Here is a 24,248-nt window from a genome sequence, read left to right as displayed (position 1 = left end):
TTGTCAGAGGCTAGTGGTTATCTATGAATTAGATTACATCCAGAATGTCAGTGGGCGATCAAACTGACATTATTTCAATCAGGTTCCCTTGTAGGTTGACACATGTTAATTTAGGTATTGAAGTCCTCTATTCTGGTGGCAGACATTACATTTGTCATTACAAGACAAGTCAGCCAGGTAAGAGTGCTTCATGTTACCACAGTGACGTTTGAGTGATTACACTTGGCCTGCTGGGCTCACAGCTGTTATTTTCAGGCTCTTTGGCAAAACAAAATAGAAAGACCCTCTTCCATTGCTTTATTACGTTTGTGGATATCCCACTCTCTTTTTGCTGTTTTTGGAATCGTCCAACCTAACTTCATAGAAACCCATCAAGTCTGTGCTGGCGTTTTTTGGCACAGGACTTCTAAAAAATAATTAGATGAGCGTGGGTGTTGGGAGGAAAGAGAGAGCCGTGCAGTCTCTCTCGTTCCTCCCAACACCCACACCCATCTAATTATTTTTTAAAGTCCTGTAGCGTATCAGTTAGAGCACCCTCCTTGCAAATGAGAGGACCTGGATTTGATTCCCGGGCAGGACGAAATGTTGGGTAAGTTTCCTTACTCCACACGCCTGTGTTTACCACCAGTAAGTAGGAACTGGTTGTTAATCGATTAGCAGATTGCTTTCTGTGGATTGCTTTGAAACAAAATGGATCAGTATATTTCAGAGAACTCTTAAAGACTTAAACAGAAGGAATCCCTTCATAAAAAATATAAGAAGGTAATAATTTGGTCACTCAATCAATGACTGTTTGTGGGACGCTGCTGTGCGCTATTGGCTGCCACTTTTCGCCCACAAAATATACAGTCAATTCACATTACAGTATATTCTGTGAAGTGCTTTGAGATATGATAAAGCGCTATACCAAATGCAAGGATTATTTTATAGTCACTTTTGCTCTTTCCCATTTTATTTACACCATTACTTCTCAAGGTTCAACGCATGTTGACCACCCTCCATTATTTTACTGAGGGATCATTCTTCTTGTTCAAGCCTAGAAACATAATATCACCTAACTTAGAAGCACTAAGATCATTTGCAACACCTCTATTGCTAAGCTGGTTGCTAACTCAACTCAAACTGTGTTTTGAACCTGAGACATTCCGGATCTGTATAGTATATCCTAGCTCTATCAACTAAACCATTTGAGAGCTTGAGCGGTTGCATTTTAAATGAAAATAAAACAAGGTATGATAAATTAATAGATTTTGTGTTGACATGATTTGTATGACGTGGACAATGAAGTGTAAAGTATTTCTGGTCACTTGCTGTGTTGCTTGTGTTAAATGAAGGCCAGGTTGAGATGGTTTAATGTCATTGTCCTCTAGATGGCAATATATCTACTTCAAACATGTACATAGTACAACAGGAAGTTCTTACATCCTCCTGGTCAGATACCTGTGGGATACACCAAAAGGATTCTTTACGTTGTCTGTGTAACTCAATAACAAAATCACTTCAAAAGCAGAGAGCAAACACAATCAAGCATTTCAGCTAGCCCGGTTGTAAGATACTAACGGCTGTCTTTTTGCTGCGTACAGTAAGAATTAGGAACTAGAAGGCACAGATTTAATTGTCAAAAGAGAAAGGGAAGGGGTTAAGAGGATTTGTCTTACCCACAACGGAGGACTCAAAATGTGGAACATCTTACCTGGAAAAGTAGTTGAGGCAGAATCAACACTGTATTCACTTTTAAGAGGGAATGAGATCAATATCCAAAAAGGGATATAAAAGAAATCTAAAAGGGTGAAGGTGGAAAGCGAAGGGAAATGCGGCTAAACAATTACCTTTTTCAGTGAGCTATAACACAAGATAGGCTGAATGACCTCCTTTTGTGGTGTAAATTCAATTGTTCTATACTGGGGTTTAATAGGCAGAAATCTCTAATTACATTCCTTAATAAGAAAACAGTAATTATATCACACTGACCTCAGAGAACTCCTTCCGATGCAATCAACTTTCGGAGATGAGGTGTCATGAGTCGTGGTTTACCAGAGAGAGTTTTGGTTGAAGCAAAGGTAATGGGAGTATTTAAGAGGAACCTTGATGCATATATGATAGAGAAGGGAATAGAGGTGTATAGAAGAGAGGATTAGGAGAGGTGAAGGCTTGTAAACAAGGGCGCGTATGAGTTGGACCGAATAGCCTGTTTCCATTCCATATATCACATTCTATGTGATTTACTATGAGTTCCCACTTACACCTCTTATTAAAAATCTCATTAATAACATGAGAGATTATGAGATCTCGTATGAGACCCCACTTTAGGCAATTAATAACATGATTTCTTAAATAAGAAATCGGAAGTATGTTATCCCAACCAGGGTAATTCTGCTTCTACATCTACATTCAGAATAAACTCTTCCTTTCATTATAAGGAGTCCTTATCCACTCAGATATATTTTAAGGAATCCTGTTAGAAATCACCACATCAGCCCTACAGTTTTAGATAATAATGGATATTATCACTCTGAATTAATATTAGCTAACATATAGATTTCTCTCCTCCTGATTTGGGGGAGGTACGTCAGTGTAGATTTAGTGAAAGTTTGTAAAGTGGTCTGAAAAAGTAGAGGTATCAAAACACTGCCTTACACTCCATGAAACAAGACGTCTCTACCATAAACACACTAAGCTTGCGGTATGAGAAGATCAGAGAGATAGGGATGTGCTGGAGTGTAAAGGGATTTATAGGAGAAAAATCTCCTGACACAATTTAGAAAGAAAACATTTTCTCCCATTGTGGCCTGGCCATCAATCCCTGGTAAATTAATCATTCACAACTTGGCTCTTTATGGGGCCTTGCTGCACTACATTTGATTTGAAAACATTTCCCCTGTGAAGCACTTTGAAACAATAACAGTACCATATCAAATGAAAAGATTATCATTTAATTACTTTGACTGGCTTTGACTGCAATTTTGGTTGCAGTGATAATTATCACCAGTTAGCACATACCAAATTTCTGGCCAAATATTATAATAATTCTTGCAGTTGGTATAGTGTCTTTCACATTGGCAGAATGTCTCAAACCGCTTCATAGGATTTACTGTAAAGTGTAATGATTATTCTGGAGGCAAATGTGGCAACCAATTTGCACACTGCAATGTCCCACAAACGACCTTGAAGCGAATGAGCAATTTTATCTGAGAGATTGTTGGTCAGAATGGAAAACTCAATGTTTTTACTGGTTTTGATTTTGTAAAGTTTAAAAGATAGCCTTCATTAAGTCACAAAATAAACTTCTTCCTCTGAGTGAATCTGAACTTCAATAGACATTTAATCCCCTGACATTTTGCAAGCTGTTAGGATTGAGTCTTGGCACTGGACTGTGACATCAAATCCTTGACTGACCTACCAACGAAACAAATATGCAGCCAAAGCTGTCACTGAAGATGATGCTGAGGGTGATGGACGTAAAGCCTACAAGCACATTCAGTCGAATCTTTGGGTTTGTATTTTTTGCTGACAGACTCTTGGTTCTACAGAGTGTGGATTATCCTGATAATATGACAGTTCACTGATTAAGATTCAGGCCATTCAGTTAAAACAGGATCGAAGACTGGAGGTGAATGGGATAATGTCACGTAGCACAGAATGATCAGTGACAGTTCTGTCAAAACCTTGCTTTAGCGACCCTGTGCCCATTCATCAGCAGCACTGCCTGACACTCCAGTGCAATGCTGGTGGAGTGCTGCATTGTCAGTGCATTGTCTGCTTGTTCAGATACACATTAAAGATCCACTGGCACTTTTGGAAAAGAAAAGGCAGTTTCTTCCAGTGCCGTGGCCAGCAATTCCCCAAACCAAACATTGATCATTCACTTCATGGCTGTGGGCAAATTGGCTGGTGCATTTTACCACCAATACACAGTTACTACACTTTACAGCAAACTAGGTGAAGCAAATTGAGATGTTTCAGTTTGACAAGACCTTGAATTCAGTCGGGGAGGGGAAGGAGATGCTGCAAGTGTTTGCTCTTTGTGTCAAAGTACATCAGAGAGAGTCAGTTGATTAAGTCCTTTGCATTAGGAGTTTCATGAAGATCCCATAGCTCAGATCACCTACAAAACACACAGTCACTACACTTTACAGTAGTATGCTGTGAAGCACTTTGAGATGTCCTCCTAATGTGCAAGGTGCTATACCAAATGTGAGGATTATTATGATTATTAATTTTATTAGATACTTTGGAGCAGAAGGTCAACAACAGGCTATAGCTGATCATTCTCCTGGAGCATTATGTGTCACAAGATCTATGGCACACACACAGTTACATCGAGTGACACTTGATATCTTAAATCATTAGCACTTCTTAACACATGGGTTTGTACAGGAGCCCTCGAGTGGAAAATGTGTCCCGAGACAGGAGATATATCATAGTACACCGTATCCCTGCAGAGTTTCCCCTGTTTTCATTAGTGGCAAAAGTCATTTAATGAATTTCTCTCTTGATAATAGCAAGCACTTTCAGCGAGAATTTTTGACTCCTCTCTCTTTTTAGATTTTAGCGTTGATAAATAATTACTTATTTCTCTGACCTAAGATGCTTTGGAAATAATTGTTGTTGTTCTATCTTTATTGTATCTGCTGTTAACAAACCACGGAATTTAACAATTTGCTCCGAAATGCTCCAAAATTAGAGTTAATAGTGGAATTTTTACCTTCACTGTGTATAAGTCAGAATTAGTTAAAATGATTTGCTCTTCATTTATATTAAGGTAGAAATAATCATAGAATCATGAGGCTCAAAATCACACACTTCACTAATATGCTCCTTTCCCTTTTATTCCCAACAATAAGTAGGGAATGAACAGAAGTTGCACATAAAACTCTGTCCTTAAAACCTGTACATGTCTCTGTGACAATATCCAGAGGTTCTTTCAGATGTCGAAGGCCTCGGCACCCTATGGAGACACAGAAGCTAACCAGACCAGCACCATGACCAGGTGCAATTTCCTTTATATTAGGAAGAGTGTAAGTAATTTTATAAATAGTATTTTTAAGCTTTTAAAAGTCACAATATTGTACCAGGAAGCCCAAACTAGTTGGAAAGCAGTTTGATCGCAGTCATGCTTGTGGGGATTTATTGTTTGCATTGATATCTCTTACATCCTTCTGTTTTTTTATTAGTGTGAAACGTACAGTCTGCTTTGTCTGAGTTTAATTTGTTTTTATATAGTGGTGTAAAACAAATAGACCTATTGTAGACTGTCCTGGAGACTGTGCCTTGACTGTAACTAACAATAACAACAAGATTACATTTGTATAGCGCCTTTTACATAAAACAAAACTAATGAGTTACTGATTTATGCTGTGCTTATAAAATGATTGGATGCATTTTAGGAGGTCCATAGTGGAGGCTTTAGTACTTTGTAAACTAACTAATAAACTAACTATGTATACTGACAGCTATAGCCTACGTTACATTAATACTTTTTGGGCTGAATGTGTTCTCACCCATTAGTATCACACTTCTATGTAAACTGCCCCCTTTTCTGTATTTATCATTGCAATGTTCACCAGATGGAGCAAGTAATCTGAAACAGTTCTAATATAGACACATGGAAAGTAGAAATTCAACTATTTATTCTATTTTTATTAGAATTCAGAGCGTTGAGAAATTGGCATATTGTTAAATCCAGTCTTTGTAGCTATTTATCTATAGTTGTTAAAAAAAATTATAGAGCGCTAGCTTCTAAATTAAGACTGTATTTTAAAATGGTGTCTGATACATCTGGAAACCCATTGCCATGCTTAAGAGTATCCAAAACAAACTAGAGTTCCATATATCTACCCCACATATGCATGGAAATTTCCAAAACAAACTGACCTGATCACTTATGAGGTTTAAGGTTGTCAGAATAAGAGTAATAGTTTATTATTTTTTGTTACATAATTCTGATTACATCTGTGTGTATGTGTTTTTCCCTTTTGTTTATATAGAACAATCCCAGCTTTATTCATCCCATATTTAGATTTAACAACTTAATGCTGAGGTGCTTTTATAAGTACCCATTATATTGTGTGAACTGTCACTGAAACCTTTCCAGATGTGGTCTTGAGACTCTTCTCAGCAATTGCTAAATATTAAATTAATTGGACTGTTTCAGTCCCAGATAAAACTTGTTTCACCAACGGGTTCAGACCTCCTATTAATATGTAGCCCCCATGGTGTTATGTAAGCACAGAAACTTAGAAGATCATTTTAAAGTCTCATCAGCAACCGAGTGCAAATTAATCTCCTCTCCCAACTCAAGTGACTCACCTTGAACAAATAATGAAGCAGTCGTTTAGTGTAGACAAGAATCATAGAAATTATTGCAGGGGAGGAGACTATATTGCCCATTGAGGGCTTCAAAAGGTCAAGGCTATAAGTCAGCGGAAGTGATAATGATGAGAAATTGGATTTAGAGGGACAAACACTTATAAGCTAAAGAGTTTTACAGCTCATCCAAACTGGAGTGTAACTCAATCCTGGACATAGTTGACATGGGCAAACTTCCAGCTCTGGTTTATTGACTGGTGCAACATTTCAGGGTTCTTGGGCAAATGCTAAAAAAGGCTTGCTGGGTTCTAATACAGCACAAGGCTAAACCCCATCTATCAAATATAAAAGTTTGTGAGAAAAAAAACAGTTGCAGCCAGCGGATTTATTTTGCAATGTTTTTTCCCCACGAGAGAGGTTTATGTTATGCAACCTAAACTTAATAGCTTATTGAGGCAATGAAAACAAATCTGAAAACTGGCCCAAAGCTTGAAAGGATCATCCAGGGTAAAAATCTCTGACGTTACTAGGAAAGGTCATGGATTAGGTCAGGAAAAGCAGCGTTAACATGCTTCCTAATGTTTGAATGAACATTAAAAGCATAATAATGCTTGATACCTATTTAAATGATTTCATAAAACTTAATAACAGAGACTTCACAAAATGCTGGAAATCCTGAAAATATTTTACATATATCTTTTTTGGGGCCTGAAATACCAACTTAGTCTGAGTCTGTAAGAAACACATTTTTCTTAAAATTTAAGATCACATAGATTTGTGGAAAATCTTTCAATTGGGACTTTGCTGTACGAAAATTGGTTGCCACATTTGGCAACAAAATACACCCTAGTGCACTTTACAGTATATCCTGTAAAGCACTTTGAGATGTCCTCTCAATGTGAAAAGTACTGTATCAAATGTTATTATTATTATTATTATCATCATTAAATTCAGTTTTATTTTGGAGCTGGGTTCTTTCTCAGAACTTCTGAAAATTGACTTCCAAATTAAGGCTGAGTTGAAAAATGTTCCACATTTCTGCACAATATCAGATTTTAAGGGAAATGATCTTACCCTCTAAGACTATCGAGAATTTCAGAGCTGAATAAATATAACATTCTGCATTGGTTTAACATAAATGTCAGTTGCAATTTTGGTAATGTAATAAACAGTTGAAATGATGCTTAAATAAATCTTTTACTGTAAAAGTAACAAAACCTTTTAAAAATGTTTTGATAAAATTATATTTTCCTGACATCACACGCATCACTAATATCCACTACATTTGTTTTAGTTGTATCAAGCTTGGATTAATTACTTGTAAATACTGTAATGTATAGCATTTCCCTCACTAAAAAAGGTTTTTGTTCTAAAACTATAAAAATCAGATTTGATGTAAATTCTATACGCGTCAGTGAAAGCACTTAGTGCAGCAAAAAAAATTACTTAATTTAGTGGTGACAGCTTGATAAATGTGCATTTGCTGCAGACTAACTATCTTATATTTGTATTCATTGATGTTTTCTTTTGACAGCAGTACACTAGCAAGATATGGAGACTTGTGTTTTAAAAATGCTAAGAGCATCCTAAAAGTTTAAATTGCAAGCTCAAGGTTTAAGCATACTTTGTTCTGCATTAAGACCACTCCATTTTAATTCTTAGCAGCAAATATGGTTGCTTATTACATGGAATGTAAAGATAATTTTTTATTCCTTTTACAGTAAAAATACTTAAGATTTATTTAAGCATCATTTCAACTTGTTATTATATTACCAAAATTGTAACTAACATTATATTATAAATCAATGTTAAATGTAATCCTACTGAGCTCTGAAATTCTCGATTGTCTCAGTGGGTAAGATCATTTCCCCCAAAATGTAACATGCAGATTGCAGAATGGTGTAACATGAGGAGGGGCCTTTGGAGAACGAACAAGGAAGAAATATACATTAAGTAGTAAAAAATTAAAAAGAATCGAAGAGCTGAGAGATTTGAGGGTTAACGTTGCATAGTTCTCTAGGGTGGGAGAATAAATTGGTAAACCTGTTAAGCCGAATTTGAAGTATTGTGCCAGTTTTGGGCACCCTCACTTTAGAAAGGATGTCAAGACCAGAGAGAATGCAGAGGAGATTCACTAGAATGATGCAAGGGTTGACTTATGAGGAGAGACTGGAGAAACTGGGGCTGTTTTTCCTATAATAAAAAGGATTGAGAAAAGACCCGATAGAGCTTTTTAAGATTATGAAGGGTTTCGATCATGTAAATAGGAATACATTATTCCCACTGGTCAGTGAGTGAGTAACTAGAGGGCATAGATTTAAAACAGTTACCAAGAGAACAAAGGGAGAGATTATCTTTGAATATATGTATATATATTTTGGTTAGCCAGGTGTGTAACACATGCGGAAAACCATCACCATGCTTAAGAGTATCCAAACCAAGCTGAGATTTCCATGCAGCCCACCATGGAACTCCCAGATATAGATTGTTGGAATGATCTGCACAATCTCTCCCCGGAGGGATGCATCCTGCTTACCTAATTCCCGAAAGTATTAGGCACAGGTTGGCAAGAGCCAAGGCTTGGGGACCTCAGAGTGTGCATTGGGGTACTGCTGGAGTCTAACCAGTTAAAACTGCATAGCTTGCCATTGATATTACTGTCCAGCAAGCTTTCCCGCTGCTTGTCCAGCTAGGATCAGCTACCCATTAGGGCTTTAGCTTGCAGGGTTAACAGGAACTGCGTGGGATGACTCCCTGCCCCCAGTGACTGGTCTGCCGATGAGCCAGGCTGGCTGTGCTGGCATCAACAGTGCCCTGGAATACTGCGGACCCACCTGGCTCAGGAACTGGACTACCGAGACTGCATGTCAACTTGGAACCAGTTCAGCTCCAAGGAGACCAAGCTTTATATTTTTTAATATACAGAAGACATGGAATGCCCTACCTATAATAATGGTTGAGGCAGAACCCATTTTTGTTTTTAAAAGAAAATTAGATAAATATCTGAAAAAAGAGAAATATGAAATGGTATTTTTGGTTTCCATCATTTATGAAGTCTCAAAAAGATTACAAAAGCTGTAGGATCTCACAAAATTCGCTCAGTCAGTTATGTAATTGAAAAGAAGCCAGAACTGCTTCTGACCATGTTCTTAAGTGAGTGACAGCAGATTCTGAGTAGATCAGCTGAAATTAAGAGAAAAGTCTACCATGGAAGAAACCTTCCTTATTCTTCCGATCATAGAGTGTCTCATAGGCAGATTGACCTCTTCCTGAACTANTTTTTTTAACACGGATTATCCGTGAATTTGACTTTGAAAACATAGATCCATCTGTTGCGCAGAGGGAGCTTTTAAGATCCTATCAGTATTTCAGGCTACTGGTCTGGATCAGATTGATGCCAAGTTAGTTACATTTTCTAGTGATGTTCCTTATTGAGCCATTAACTCAAGTAATCGGCTTTATCTTCTGAGCAAAAGTATGGTGCACTCAGGGTGGAAATGTGTTTAAAGAAGATTTAACCCAATGATGTTATCAATTTCAACTTGATTTTCAAATCATCGGTGATACCTGAGGTGTAGAGACAGAATAATAATAATAATAATAATAATAATCCTTGCATTTGATATAGCGCTTTTCACGTCGGGAGGACGTCCCAAAGCGCTTCACAGAATATACTGTAAAGTGAATTGACTGTATATTTGTGGGCGAACGCGGCAGCCAATTGCGCACAGCAATGTCCCACAAACAGTCGTAGATTGAAAAAGACCAATTTATTATTGTTTTGGGTTTTTGGAGGGATTATTATTAGGCGTGTGGAGTAAGGAAACTTGCCCAAGGTTTCGCCCTGCCTGGAATTGAACCCAGGTGTCTTGCTTGCAAAGCAAGTGCTCTAACCACTGAGCTACAGGACTCCACAGAATCTAAGTCTGAAGTCTCCAGCTGTTGCTGAAGAAGCTCCTCGAGAATTATCGGTCTTGGCTTTGACCTTTCCACTATACAGCTACTATCCACTTGGAATTCGCAGATCAATATTCAGCCATTGATTCCACAGAACTGCAAGGCAATTTACTTGGATCTTAACAAGGCATTTGACACTGTCAGCTACAATGAACAATGTGAGAAGACTAACTAGAAGCTTGTGATTGGGAATGCTGAGTCTGCTTTGTGGTCTGCTGCAAAGGATTTAAGCCCTGTTTCCCCCTCATCAAAGCCCCAGCTATGTATCAGCTTGACCAAAATCTACACGTGCTGCTTACTATGTATTGTTCTGTGGATAATGTGTACCATCGGGGTTTAAAGGAAAAAGGACTTAAAACTGCCCTGTAGAGAGGAAGTGCAGGACAAGGCTTGAGCTGCAACAGGAGTGGTTACACAAATAGCGAGGGGTGAATGATCAATTTATCTGGAGGATTATTAGCCAGGACACCAGTTCTTCTCCAACAATGTCATGGGATCGTTAATATGCACATCAACAACTGGCAGGCAGAAAACTTGCTTTAACAACTAGCAGAAAAGGTTACCAGGCTAAAGATACTCCCAACTGAGCCATACTTACAATTCTGCCTAACATACACACAACCGCCCTGCTGTTAAATGCAATCTAGCCTACATTTGTTAATGGAGAGACTGCCATTTATAGGGCATTTTTTTCCTTCTCTTCGGTTCCCTTTTTGCTAAGTACATCACTCAAACCTGAGACAGCAGAGTGTCACTTGTGTACAGGACCACTCAAATCACTTTTAAATTGTTTGTTTGCAATTCAGTGTAATAAATATCATTTGGCCCAAAAGATTTTTCTATCTCCAGCAAACATTTCACTCTATGTCTATAATGGAAAATGTCATGGTAAACGTAGAACAAAGTGTCCGATTGCTTTAGTGAGCAGTCTATGCTAGACCACAAGGTATCTTGATAAAATACTTATAGTTTGTCCCTCCTATTCCTGATCATTTTAATTGAGCTTTGACAGAAACAGTGTTGGAAGTTCATGCATCACTGCAATTTACGGATTCTTTCAGTTGATAGCACTCTCTCAATTTGGTCAGATGGTGATGGGTTCAAGCCCCATAAATTAGGCCTTGAGCTCATAGCCTAGGCTGAAACTCTATTGCAGTGCTGAGGGAACACTTCATAGTTGGAAATGTCATCCTTCAGATTAAATATTAAGCCTAAATCCCATCTGCCTGTTCAGATCCACTATTCAAAACAAAGGGAATTTCTCTTGGTGTTCTGCTTTACAATCCATCAAATAAATTGGACATTCATGGCTGTTTGTAAGATATTGTTTTGTGCAAATTAGCTTCTGCATTTGCCTAGAAAATACAGTCAATAAAACTTGACAGCAATTGCTTGTGAAATGTTTTGGCATTATAGGCTTTATGTCAAATTCAAGGGTTATTATTATTTTTTAATTTTCATTCTCCCACAACAGTAACTTATGTGCTTGTCATTTGCCAGGTACAGTAATGTGAGCAGACTTGGCGTATGGTAGTCTTCACTTTTCTTAATCTGTCACAGTTTATGATAGAGGTTATCAGATATGGCTTAAAATATAGGCATCACACTCATTCTGTTAAATGTAAGATGGCACAGAATTCTGAAATATTCTGTGTGAATTTGGAGGTCAGTTGTTTTTAACAACTATAGGCAAATGGTTTCCAATTGAGGTGGAATTTAAATTGTGGGTGTCAGATTAAATACCTGGATATCGTTAAGAAAAGGACATGTTAAAACAAAGACTGTCTCTATTCAAAAATACTACCAGTGCATTTAAAGGTCAGTGCTCCACTGAGGTTTCAAGCACAGGCTCTAGCTTTCTCAAGCCCCCTGCAGAGAATTCAGCAGGGCTAAGCCAGGCATCCATTATAAATTCAGGGCAAGGTGAATCATAATCCAAGTGCGCATTTATTAATCTGCATGTAATACCTGGGCTATATCCCAACATCGAATGCAAATATTATTATAGGATTATATATTTGATGACCCCCTCCGCCACACACACATACATGAATTAGCAATAAAATGAGTGCTTTGCAGTCATCACCAAAATAAATTCTTTCAATGCTAAATAATTTTAGCCACAAATGATGGTGAAATTTGATTGGTTTCACCTCATGATTCAACATTTGCCTACAGAATACCCAGTCACTACAGTAAATCCTGTGAAGCTGCGTGAGATGTCTTGATGATAAGATAGATGATATATCTAATTATTATTACAGTTACGCACAATATGTAACTGCTAGTAAAAAATATGCAAAATACCTGCTTGACTGCTCAGAATTAAAAAGGGATTTCTGAAAAAGCAATAGTCGATTTACATTTTAAATCATAAATGTACAGCAAAACATTTATCAAATTGGTGTATAAACATATTAATAGACAGTAAGTAGTAGATGTTATACATAATGCATATAATCCAGTTTCTGTAATCTGACTGTAAATCTCAAGTAACTGACTCTAAACTAAAACCTGCCTTTTTAATTTCATAGCATTTTCACCAAATAAATGTAACAATTAGTCACATTTGGGTTTCTCCAGAGTCACACTTTACATTCTATTTATTCCTGAATGTGTTATGTTTTGCTGTGCACAAATTGGCTGCCGCAGTTGCCCGCAAAACACACAATCACTACACTTTACAGTATATCCTGTGAAGCGCTTTGGGACATCCTCCCGAACTGAAGGTGCTATATTAAATGTAAGCATTATTGTTACTATTCTTGCCTAAGGTGGTGTTTGCTTGTGTTATTGCAAATATTAAGGTACTTTGAGATGTGTCAAAACAGCAGATCAAGAGGCCATGAGTTCAACATTGTGAAGGGCAATTTTCAGATGGAAACCAAGAAGTATTTCTTTACACAGAGAACAATCATAACTAGGGTGTCTGATAATGTGGCTGTTCCCGATGACTTGGGGTCGCTGGGGTCATGCTGATCTCACCAAGCACCATTGCAATTGCTCTCTGTAAGCAGGTATTTCTATTTATTCCTATTGTTCTTGTCCTCAAAAGTTAGTCAATTATCATCAAATTGGTTCAGATTTCTTTACCAGACATGTAATGTAAGATGCACCAAAGATTGCTGCACTAAAGACTGTTTGATTCCCAAAGATCACGTGTAAGAAAACACATTTTATCTGCTTAATTACAAATCAATTTATAGTCAAAATGTTTAAGTGTTATTGATTTTTTTAACTTACCTTACATTTTCAACTAGTTTACACAAGCCATCGAAATCAGGGTTGTGAGTTTTGGTCAAAACCCTTGTATAAACTAGCATGGTTGACATTTTGTGTGAAGAGAACAGTTTTCACATGATTCAGAATGTATTCCCTTAACAGTGGTTATGATTGGCAAAAGTTGCTGGAAGTCTTTCCATTAAAGTTGTTCTATTCAAGAACTGTATTTGTGCAACGTTTGTCACTCAGCATCGACTCAGTGACTGTGGCAGCCACAGTGACTAGTTCACAAATCAGTCTCCAATTAGCAAGCTGAACATGCCATGTAACAGGGAACGAAATCTAACTAATAATTGGAGCAAAAAATATCCTTGACATTTCGATAACGATTTGGGAGTAAGCAAGGAAGCACAGATGGAGCTTGAAGTTCTTCGTCCCACATGGATCATTTTTTTTACAAAATTAAGGAAAATCATAGCTGGCACCAATATCTGAATGAGTAATTTCACTAACACCCGAGGAAAGAAGTCATAGTGATGTACCCATGTAATAGGAAATTTAATAGCCAACATCAACTTTGTTTCAAATTTTGGAGTACAGAGCCTTTCAATTTCAGTTCTTATTGCAGAGATTCACTCCTTTTTTGAGAGGCCACTGAATCAGAGGAAAGAGCAGGAATATGGGAACAAAGTGGAGACCTCAGGCAGGGAAACTAACATGACATAAGCACAATGGGCTGAACGGTTTCTTTGTGTTGCAATTTCTATGATTCTACAGACTCTGTCACCCACTCATTCCCCACAGGCTAGGAGAAGAGCTCCATTAAGCTAATATTACAGATGTTTTATGAATAGGCAGTATTTTGCCAAAACCTCTGACGCAGGATTCATTGTGAATAACTTCTACAGCATGCATCATCTTTTTCAAATGGGTGAATTCCCCTTTAACAGTGAGAGGGAGATAATCATTGGAGTATTAAAGTAAAACACACATGGAAAGACTTACTGTTTTGTGCCTGTGCCCACTATTGTTCCAGAAGCTTAATCAATGGGAACTCTTACTGGCTTTAATACAATACTTTTTTTGTTTTGTTAGATTCTTGGTAGTGGGTGACATCCCTCATTATTCAAAATGTTAAACTCTTTTTTAAAGGTCTTTCGAGGCAGTTGCCTCCATTCTGAAAACAAACTCTTTGTTTTGTGTTGCAGAGATCTTTCAACACAAGAAGCAACTGTCTTCAAACTCAATAAGAAATCTTTATAAATCATTTTTCTATTGGGAAAAAAATAGTAGGATTACCTAAATCCAAACTGTTACAAATGTAGTCATTTCTGACCTCTAGTGTTCAGCCTATCTTAAACAAACTCTTTTCACAGGTTCAGATTGGTGTGATATCATTTGAATGTATTGCTTACTAGGACAAAAGAGTTTATTTGTGCCCCTCCATCCCCAAGCATTCATGAGGTGAACATTGTGATGTCTCTTAATAGATCTGATGAAATAATTATACCATTGAATCTGTTAAGAAATATTACGATTTCCGATCTGTTAGTAGAAAACTGGCCACAGTTTGGAAACCTGATCCCTGGGTATGGCATTATGAATGAAACTGATTTCAACATTGCTATTTTTATTGCTGTTAATGACAAATGAGGGTTAGGGTTAGGTTAGCTAACTGTTATTGCTACTGCAGTGTTTCAATGCTACTTTATGGGTGACCAGATGAATTTACAATAATAATCCTTGCATTTGATATAGCGCTTTTCATGTCGTCTAGATGTCTCAAAGCGCTTCACAGAATACGCTGTAAAGTGAATTGACTGTATATTTGTGGGCGAAACGCGGTAACCAATTGCGCACAGCAGTGTCCCACAAACAGTCGTGGATTGAAAATGACCAATTTATTATTGTTTTATTTTGGAGGGATTATTATTAGGCGTGCGGAGTATGGAAACTTGCCCAGTTTCGCCCTCTGCCTGGAATTGAACCCAGGTGTCTCACTTGCAAGGCGAGTGCTCTAACCACTGAGCTACAGAACTCCACAATACAATACAAATTTACTATACAAATTTACATTTTTTATTATGCCTTTCACACAGATGGATTTGAGATGGATGCACAGAAGATATTATAGAAAGATATTGTGCATAAAGAGGTAAATCGAGTCTACATCGGCTCTCAGAAGAAGCTGTATTTTCAATCCCACTGCTCTGCCCCATCCCTATACCTCTTCAAGCTTCTAACTTTCAGATATCCATATACTTCCCTCTTGAAATCCACAATAGACTTTCTCTGTTATCTTAATTGCGAAAGCATTCCACATCCCAACAATTCTCTGTGTGAAAAAATATTCTCCTAAACTCACCTTTCGCTCTTCTTGTGGCTCTCTTAAATCTATGTCCCCTAGTCACTGTCTCCCTTACCAATGTTCATATTATAATAATAATAATAATAATCCTTGCATTTGATATAGCGCTTTTCACGTCAGGAGGACGTCCCAAAGCGCTTCACAGAACACACTGTAAAGTGAATTGACTGTATATTTGTGGGCGAACGCGGCAGCCAATTGCGCACAGCAATGTCCCACAAACAGTCGTAGATTGAAAATGACCAATTTATTATTGTTTTTGGTTTTTGGAGGGATTATTATTAGGCGTGTGGAGTAAGGAAACTTGCCCAAGGTTTCGCCCTCTGCCTGGAATTGAACTCAGGTCTCTCGCTTGCAAAGCGAGTGCTCTAACCACTGAGCCACAGGACTCTTTTCTTCTTATTACAATTATTTTAAACAATCACCCATTCATAATGGTCGCTTATACTTTTATATTTTCTGAAAATTATTTCTGAAGAAGATTGAGGAGAGATTTTCCTTCAAAATAGATCTGTCGCAACTGATGCCTTACAATGATAATAATCTTTGCATTTGATGTAGCACATTATCATGTCTTTGAGACATCTTAAAGCACTTATCAGTATATACTGTAAAGTGGTTATTTTTATTTTATTTGGGGATTGTTGGCCAAAACACTGGGAGAAACTCCTTTTTTAAATAGTGCCATGATCCACCTGAAGAGTGGACAAGGCAGAAGGGCCTCAGTTTAGCATTTCATCCAAAGGACAGTATCTCTGACAATGTAACCCTCCACCCCCACCCACCAAGCCATCTTAGATTGTAAAGTTCCATATTCCTAGCTGTTTGAGGGCTATTGCTGTGCAAAAATTGTCTGCAGCATTTGTCTATAAAACCAGTCACAACCCTTTTGGAAAATTCCTGTGAACCACTTTGAGTCTTTTTAACGACGTGATCAGATGTCTTACCAAACGCAGGGATTATTATTATAATAAAATTAGGTAAAATTTTTGCCAAACACAGCCCATTTGCCATTCATGCTTTTTAACAATTTCACATTTCTGTTTTAACTACACTTTTATTTCTAAAATGTCAAAGAGTCGCCATAGCTTTCGACCACCATTATCAAGGAGTCTAACTAGCGTCAAGCAAAGATTTGGACCTTGTTTGATATTTTTATAGTATAAACAGAACGTACAATGCAGGATGGGTGGAATATATACAAGGGGTAGGAAACTGGTTCTTAATTGTGGATTAGCCTTAATATTACAGTTCCGCTTGTCCCATATCCTTGGCTTAGTTGATGAAATGATTTAAAAAACAAAGATGTGTTTTACAGGTTCTATTAACTGTTGAAAACCTGGGCACAGTTTGTAAATATTGTGGCCTTATTTGATTTTTGGAATGGTTCATCTGTCATTCAACGTGGTCCTCTGGGCTTCCTCTTCTGTGTAAAGTAAATATTCCCCAAACACAATCAGATTTGTCAATCAATGTTCTCAAAGTGAAAGTTTACTTTGCCAAAGAAAACTTCCAAATGTACTTAACCACTCAGCAACCTCAACGCCAATAAATGACCTGGACTGACCCTATTTAAACAAAGGAGTGCTTCTGACTGTAGTGTTTAACAATTGTCAGGGACTGTGGGCTCTATTTTTCAAGTGTTGGTCACTTTTACAATATCTCAATACTCATCAAAATTCCATTGTAAGGGATTTTCTCGTATTTCCTGGCCAACATTCCCCCAAATAATATCGCTCATTCATTTTGAAATGTGTGTGTTTGTCTGGGGGTATTGGGTGAGGGGAGTGGGGGGCGGAGTTACACCTTCAGCAAGTTGATAATTATTGCCTGGTTTGACTGAAATTTTCAGTGATGTGATGATTATAAATATATAATTTCTAAACTATTTCTGTGACTCAAAACAAAAGGCCACAAGAGCATTGCTTGCCAGGTTGAACAGCAGAGTCTTACATTGAGCTATTGCTGCCCTCACTCCTCACATTCTAACACTTTGGTTATTATTTTCTCAAGATCCCGAGAGGAAGCCTATGTCTTGTGGCCTACTCATGCATTACATTCACTTCTTATTGACGTCTCACTGACTCTCCTATTCACATTACTTATGCAATCTATGCAGTTCTCTGCACTCAGGCTAATCCATTCAGTTTATTGACAAGATGTCCTATACCTTTCAAAGGAAACCTGTGATTGGTAAAATTAAATCAATTCTGAGATTATTCCTTGCATTTTCTTTACACAGAGGTTTAAATTGCAAGATATCCAAAAGGATTTGGAAGCTTGCACCCACTGGATTTGCCCCTCTGGAATTCTGCTTGGATGCTGCTAGAATTTTGAATTCTGAATTGCGGCTTCTGTGTCTAGTGAGAGATTGACATCTAAGATGACTTACAGATCTAGTGCTTACAAATTTCTGTGTCAATCTTGCAACTGGACCACAGCAATGATTGGTGTGAAACATTCCACCTTTGAGAAAACGTGGAAGCCTAGGAACAGGAGAAGGCTGTTCTACCAATTTATTAGGGGAAAACAGATCCTTTGATCCCATTTCCATGCCTTTTCCTCATATCCTTCAATAGCTTCACTTCCTGAGTACCTGCAATGCATCTCCCCTTTAAATATTCCAATTGATTCTGTCTCTGCTGGGCATTGCATTCCCCATGGGCTGCATGAATAAATGTTTTGCGATCTCAGCATTTCATGTATATTTAATCTCAGCCAGGAGCAGATTCTTTGACCATCAGTAAATTTACTGACATTGACGAGCAAGGCACTGCTTATCCCTGCCATTGGTGAATGAATCAATGTTGACAAAGTGAAGTCATAATGGGAAAATATGGTGGAGGTGAAAATTAAGCATTCCTAATAAGATTACCTATTTAATAATAATAATCTTTGCATTTGATATAGCACCTTATCACGTCTTCTAGACGTCTCAAAGTGCTTCACAGAATTGACTGTATATTCGTGGGTGAAAATTACCATGGAAATTGTGCCCAAAGTGCTTTTTCATGGCTCTGGAAGAGTGTCTGTGTTCCGTAAACAATAATTAACAGGAAAGATAAAAAGAATAACTGTGTTCCTGGAAATTTGCAATAAAAACAGAAAATACTGGAAATGCACAGCAGGCCAATTGGGATCTGAAAGAGAAAGATAAGTTCCCATTTCCAGTGACCCCTTCAGCAGAGCTACAGAGTCGCACGCAAAAGACCAATCTATCTTAATTACCAGGAGATATAATTTCCTTTTGTCAAAAAGGTAAATACAAATGAAACAACTATTCACAGCAATTTCATACACGTGAAGTAACAAATGCAATGAAAATTTTACCACGTTAACTGTATCAGTATATAGACTGCAATAATTAAAGGAAAACATTTTCAAGTTCAGTTTCTGTAATAATCGCAGACATTTACATTTCAAGTATATTTTTGTTTGAAATGTGTGGATTGAGCAACTTGGAGCTCAAAGCTTTACAGTTTTTAATTAGAGTCATACTGTTGTAAACCAATTATACAAATTGGAAATATTTTTAGTGCAATTTATAATAAACTTTATGTTTGATATAACGCTAATAATGAAAAATCTCAAAAAGCACTTCACAACTGCTTGAGACTGAGACTGAGCTAAGGGGGAGGGGGGAAAACGTGGGCAATAAAAGATATAATCAATCCTTGCATCTTATATAGTTCCTTTTCACATTATAATAACAATAATAATATTCCTTGGATTCCTTGCGCTATATCAAATGCAAGGATTATTATTATTTATTATTTGCATTTGATATAGTGCTTTTCACATTTTCTAGAAGTCTCAAAGCGCTTCACAGAATATACTGTAAAGTGAATTGACTGTATATTGTGGGCGAAATGCGGCAGCCAATTGCACACGGCAGTGTTCCACAAACAGCCGTGGATTGAAGTGACCAATTTATTATTGTTTTTTATCTTGAGGGTTTATTATCAGGTGTGTGTGGAGTAAGGAAACTTGCCCAAGGTCTCACCCCGCTGGGAATCGAACCCAGGTCTCTCGCTTGCGAGGCGAGTGTTCTAACAGGACATTACCAAAATATCTCAAGATGCTTCACAGGATTTAACTGTTAGGTTTAATGACTCTGTATTTGTAGGCAAACATGGCAGCTAAATTGCATTCAGCAATGTTACACAATGTTAACGTTCATCTGAACAGGCAGACAAGACCTTGGTTTAACAATTCATTCATTGGAGTGTAACTTCTGAGATTGCAAAAGGATTAGTAAATAATTCATCTGATGGATTAGAAATTAAATCGAGATCTCATCTACCTTTTAAAAATCCAATGATACTATTCAAAAAGAGAAGGGAGTTTCTTCTTGGTGTTTGGGCTAATTATCCCCTAAATAAAATTAGTCATTCACTTTGTGGCTGTTTGTGAGACATTGCTGAACACAAATTGCCAACCACATTTGCTATACCAAATACATAGTAAAACCCTGGAAGCGCTTTGTGATGGCTTGACAATGTGATGCCCTTCATCAAATGCAAGTTTTATAAATAATGAATCTTGTGGTTTGCTGGGTGTGTTTTTCTGCATCTCCATTTGGATTCTGATTTCAATTACAATTTCTGGATTGTGGTTTCGGCATCTGACTGGAGATGAATATTGAGCAAAGTTCCAGATTTACTGTTTATAACTCGTTTTGCAAATCTCACAATTCATATCCTAACATGGGCCCATGTACCAGTAATTGACATAAACGGTTGGATGCACTGTTGTAAATTAGCTGTATTTGGCTTCCCTTTGCAATCATTGAAGAATCTGTGATTCTTTACTCTCACCTATCTGTCAACTTGAGGCTGATCATCCACTGCCTGAGGGAGATTGCTATCTGATTTCCGTTATCTAGTCTGGACATTCTCATTATATGACCAATATAATACAGGTCAGGTTTACACAGCCAAAAGCCGCAACAAAGGCAGAGGGTTTGCTATAATAATGAAAAGAGTTGAGTGAACCAATGTAAACCCTGGCAATGCACTTCTTTATTTAGTATTGTACAAGAGGTTTTGGCTTCAATTCAAACATTGTAAATGTCACACCCAGAAGTTGTTATGGTTGACAAGTAAAATATGTTTTGCAATTTCAGACTGGCCATTGTGTATATGAGCATAAAACTCACTCAACTGTAGAAAATCTGAAGGACAATGCTGACACTATAATGGCACTGTAACCTGTATAAAACTTATTTTCTGCTTAAAAATAATGGAGTAAAATTTATGGCATTTCAAAACTATTGTCAGCATTAATCGAAGACATTAAGTTTGTTTGCATGGGGAGGGGGGAGTTGGTGCAGGGGGAAGGCGGTACTCCCTTTCTCTTTTTATGTAGAATTATAACTTAAGATACTGGAGATACTGTTATTATAACTTAAGATACTGAGTTGGTTGGAATCAAATCCAGTTCCTAATAATGAAAGACCAGTATCTGCCTCCCACTACACTACTTAACCTTCAACTATTTTAGCAATTCACTGGGATTATTATTAAAAATGAAAACATGTATGATTTCTGTTGACTGCTTCATTTCCCAGTAACTGTGATTAATCTCTTGTTTAAACTTACAATTCCTAATATATGTTCCAGTCATTAATCTTTCAGTATGGATGTAGGTATCAGCGATAAAAATCAAACTACACATTGACCAAGAACTGCTGTCAAGGTAGTAAAACCACCATTCTGAACTTTACAGTCCATTAGAGGAATCCTAGATACCCTGGAGTGATTTGGAGGCTGAGATCTTCTCTGCTCATGGGGTTTCATTACTCTTAATATGTTTCGGTGGCTTGGCAGGACAATGCGATGGTCTAGACATGCTCTGCTGTTAAACTTGGTTGGACTCTCTAGTTCATGCCGGGGCTGTGATTTCTCCACAAGATGAATTTTGTGATTCCAGCCAGTTCAATGGAAAGGTTCTAAACAAAGGGTAAAATAACAACAACAACAACTCGCACTTATATAACACCTTCCATGCAGAGTAGCATCTCAGAGCACTTAACAATAGTGGAGCTTCATTCCGAGCGGTGGAGGTAGGGGGAGGTGACTGTAAGCATGGTCGAAAAAGAAGGTTTTCAGGCGGGAGTTGAAAAAAGGGAGAGAGGGGGCAAGGCGGAGGGATTGGGGAAAAGTGTTCCAGAGTTTCGGGGCGCAGTGAAAGTGCGACCTCCAATGTTGGAGCAGAGGGTGCGAGGGACAACCAGGAGGCCGGTGCCAATCGAGTGGAGGCGCCTAGTGGTGGATTGGGGAGTGAGGAGATTGGAGAGGTTCCAGAGAGTGAAGGGATTTGAATACGAGGATCTTGAAGTTGATCCGTTCGGTGATGGGGAGCCAGTGAGCCTGGCCAGAACTGGTGAGATGTGGGTATGGCATTTGGTCCGGGTAAATATGAGGGCAACAGAGTTCTGAATGAGCTGGATTTTTTGAATAGTGGAGCTGGGGAGACAGGCGAGGAGTGCATTGGAATAATCCAGGCGGGATGTGACAAAAGCATGTATGAGGGTTTCGGCTGCACTTGGGGTAGGTATGGTCAAAGGCGGGCAATGTGGTGGAGGTGGAGGAAGGTGGTCTTGTTCAGCATCGATGTGGGGGAGGAAGGACAGCTGGGGGTCGAACTGGACGCCTAGATTGGATTTGGAGTCCTGTAGCTCAGTGGTTAGAGCACTCGCTTTGGAAGCGAGAGACCTGAGTTCAATTCCAGGCAGAGGGCGAACCCTTGGGCAAGTTTCCTTACTCCACAAGCCTAATAATATATCCCTCCAAAAAAAAAAACAATAATAAATTGGTCATTTTTCAATCTACGACTGTTTGTGGGACATTGCTGTGCGCAATTGGCTGCACGGTTCGCCCACAAAAATATACAGTCAATTCACTTTACAGTATATTCTGTGAAGCGCTTTGGGACGTCCTCCCGACGTGAAAAGCGCTATATCAAATGCAAGGATTATTATTATTATTGCGCACTGGTTCGATGAGTGTGAGCAAGAGCCCAGGGAGGTTGAGGAATTCAGATCCGCAGGTGTGAATACATTGATGGGAACCAAAGAGTATGGCTTCCGTCTTGTCCACATTCAGCTGCAGGAAGTTTGCATTCATCCAGGCTCTGATGTCTGTCAGACAAGCTGATAGAAAATCGGTGGACCTGGAGTTGATACTGGAGGCAGCAAAGTAGATTTGTGTGTCATGGGCATACATGTGGAAGTTTACCCTGTGTCTGCTGATGACATCGCCAAGAGGGAGCATAAAGATGAGGCAAGGAAGAGAGCTAAGGATAGAGCCCTGGGATACCCCGAGGTACCCGAGCGGGGGCAGGAGGAGAAACCATTTACGGAGATGAAATAGAGGCGGTTGGTTAAGAAGGACTCAAACAATGCGAGTGCGGTCCCACTAAGGTGGATGAGGGAGGAGAAGCGGTGGAGGAGGATGGTCTTGGTGCAGAGAACAAAATGGGGCTTTTAAACAATGAGAAGTAAAAGTCGACTAGGCATTCTCTGTCACCTCCTAATGGTTGGTCACAGGGAATAGGAAGGAATACACCTGAGAAGAAAAAATATAAAGGGGCATGAGGAAAACCCAGGAAAATGGGACTAAACTCTTATAGGGAGCCGGTACAGACATGATAGGCTGAATTGCCTTTATCAATGCTAAAAAATGTTATGATTCTAAGATTCTGGATGTTGCCCTAATATTTATAAAATCAGTACAATAATAATAGTGGCATACATGATCAGTGATGTTGCCCCGTCCCTTCCATTATGTGCTTACAAATCTGGGAAGATTGCATGCAAGTTATTCTGCCAGTTACATCCCAACCAAAACAGATAAGTCTATGAATGAAAATATTTTAGTACTTTTTCTGGTCTTTGTGTTTTGGTGCAGCACCATGCAGAACAGACCAAAAAGTTTGGGGGTTGAATGGCAGGCTGTGCTGCGTTAGTTGATTTAAGCTAGGGCAGCAGTTGAGGTGCTTCAATTCGTCTGAGCGACTCTGAGTTAGAGAGGGGTGAAATGAATCAGGGTTCCTGCCTGTTCCTGATCTTGAAGTGAAGGGTCTTGCTGGAATATGTGCAGATGTTAGGACAGAATCAGCCTTAGCTGCGATGTCCCCCACGGTCGAAAAGTCCATCAGTTCTCAACGTCAAGATTCACACAAGAATAATAGTCAATTGGGTGAGGTATAAGAGATTGGCCAAGGTGAGTACTCCATCAGGGGGAAAAAAGGAGTCAACACTTAGGAGGATCAGAGAGAAAAATGACAGAACTCAAAATATTATATTTATTTTACAGTCATATTCCTATACACTGGGGAGTCACCAACATTTTGAAATGCTACTGCGATTCACGCTGAACTGACCGTTAAG

The sequence above is a fragment of the Callorhinchus milii genome, unplaced genomic scaffold, assembly GCF_018977255.1.
Source record: "Callorhinchus milii isolate IMCB2004 unplaced genomic scaffold, IMCB_Cmil_1.0 Scaffold1, whole genome shotgun sequence".
NCBI classification, from domain to species: Eukaryota; Metazoa; Chordata; class Chondrichthyes; order Chimaeriformes; family Callorhinchidae; genus Callorhinchus; species Callorhinchus milii.
Note: the sequence above shows the minus strand (reverse complement) of the source record.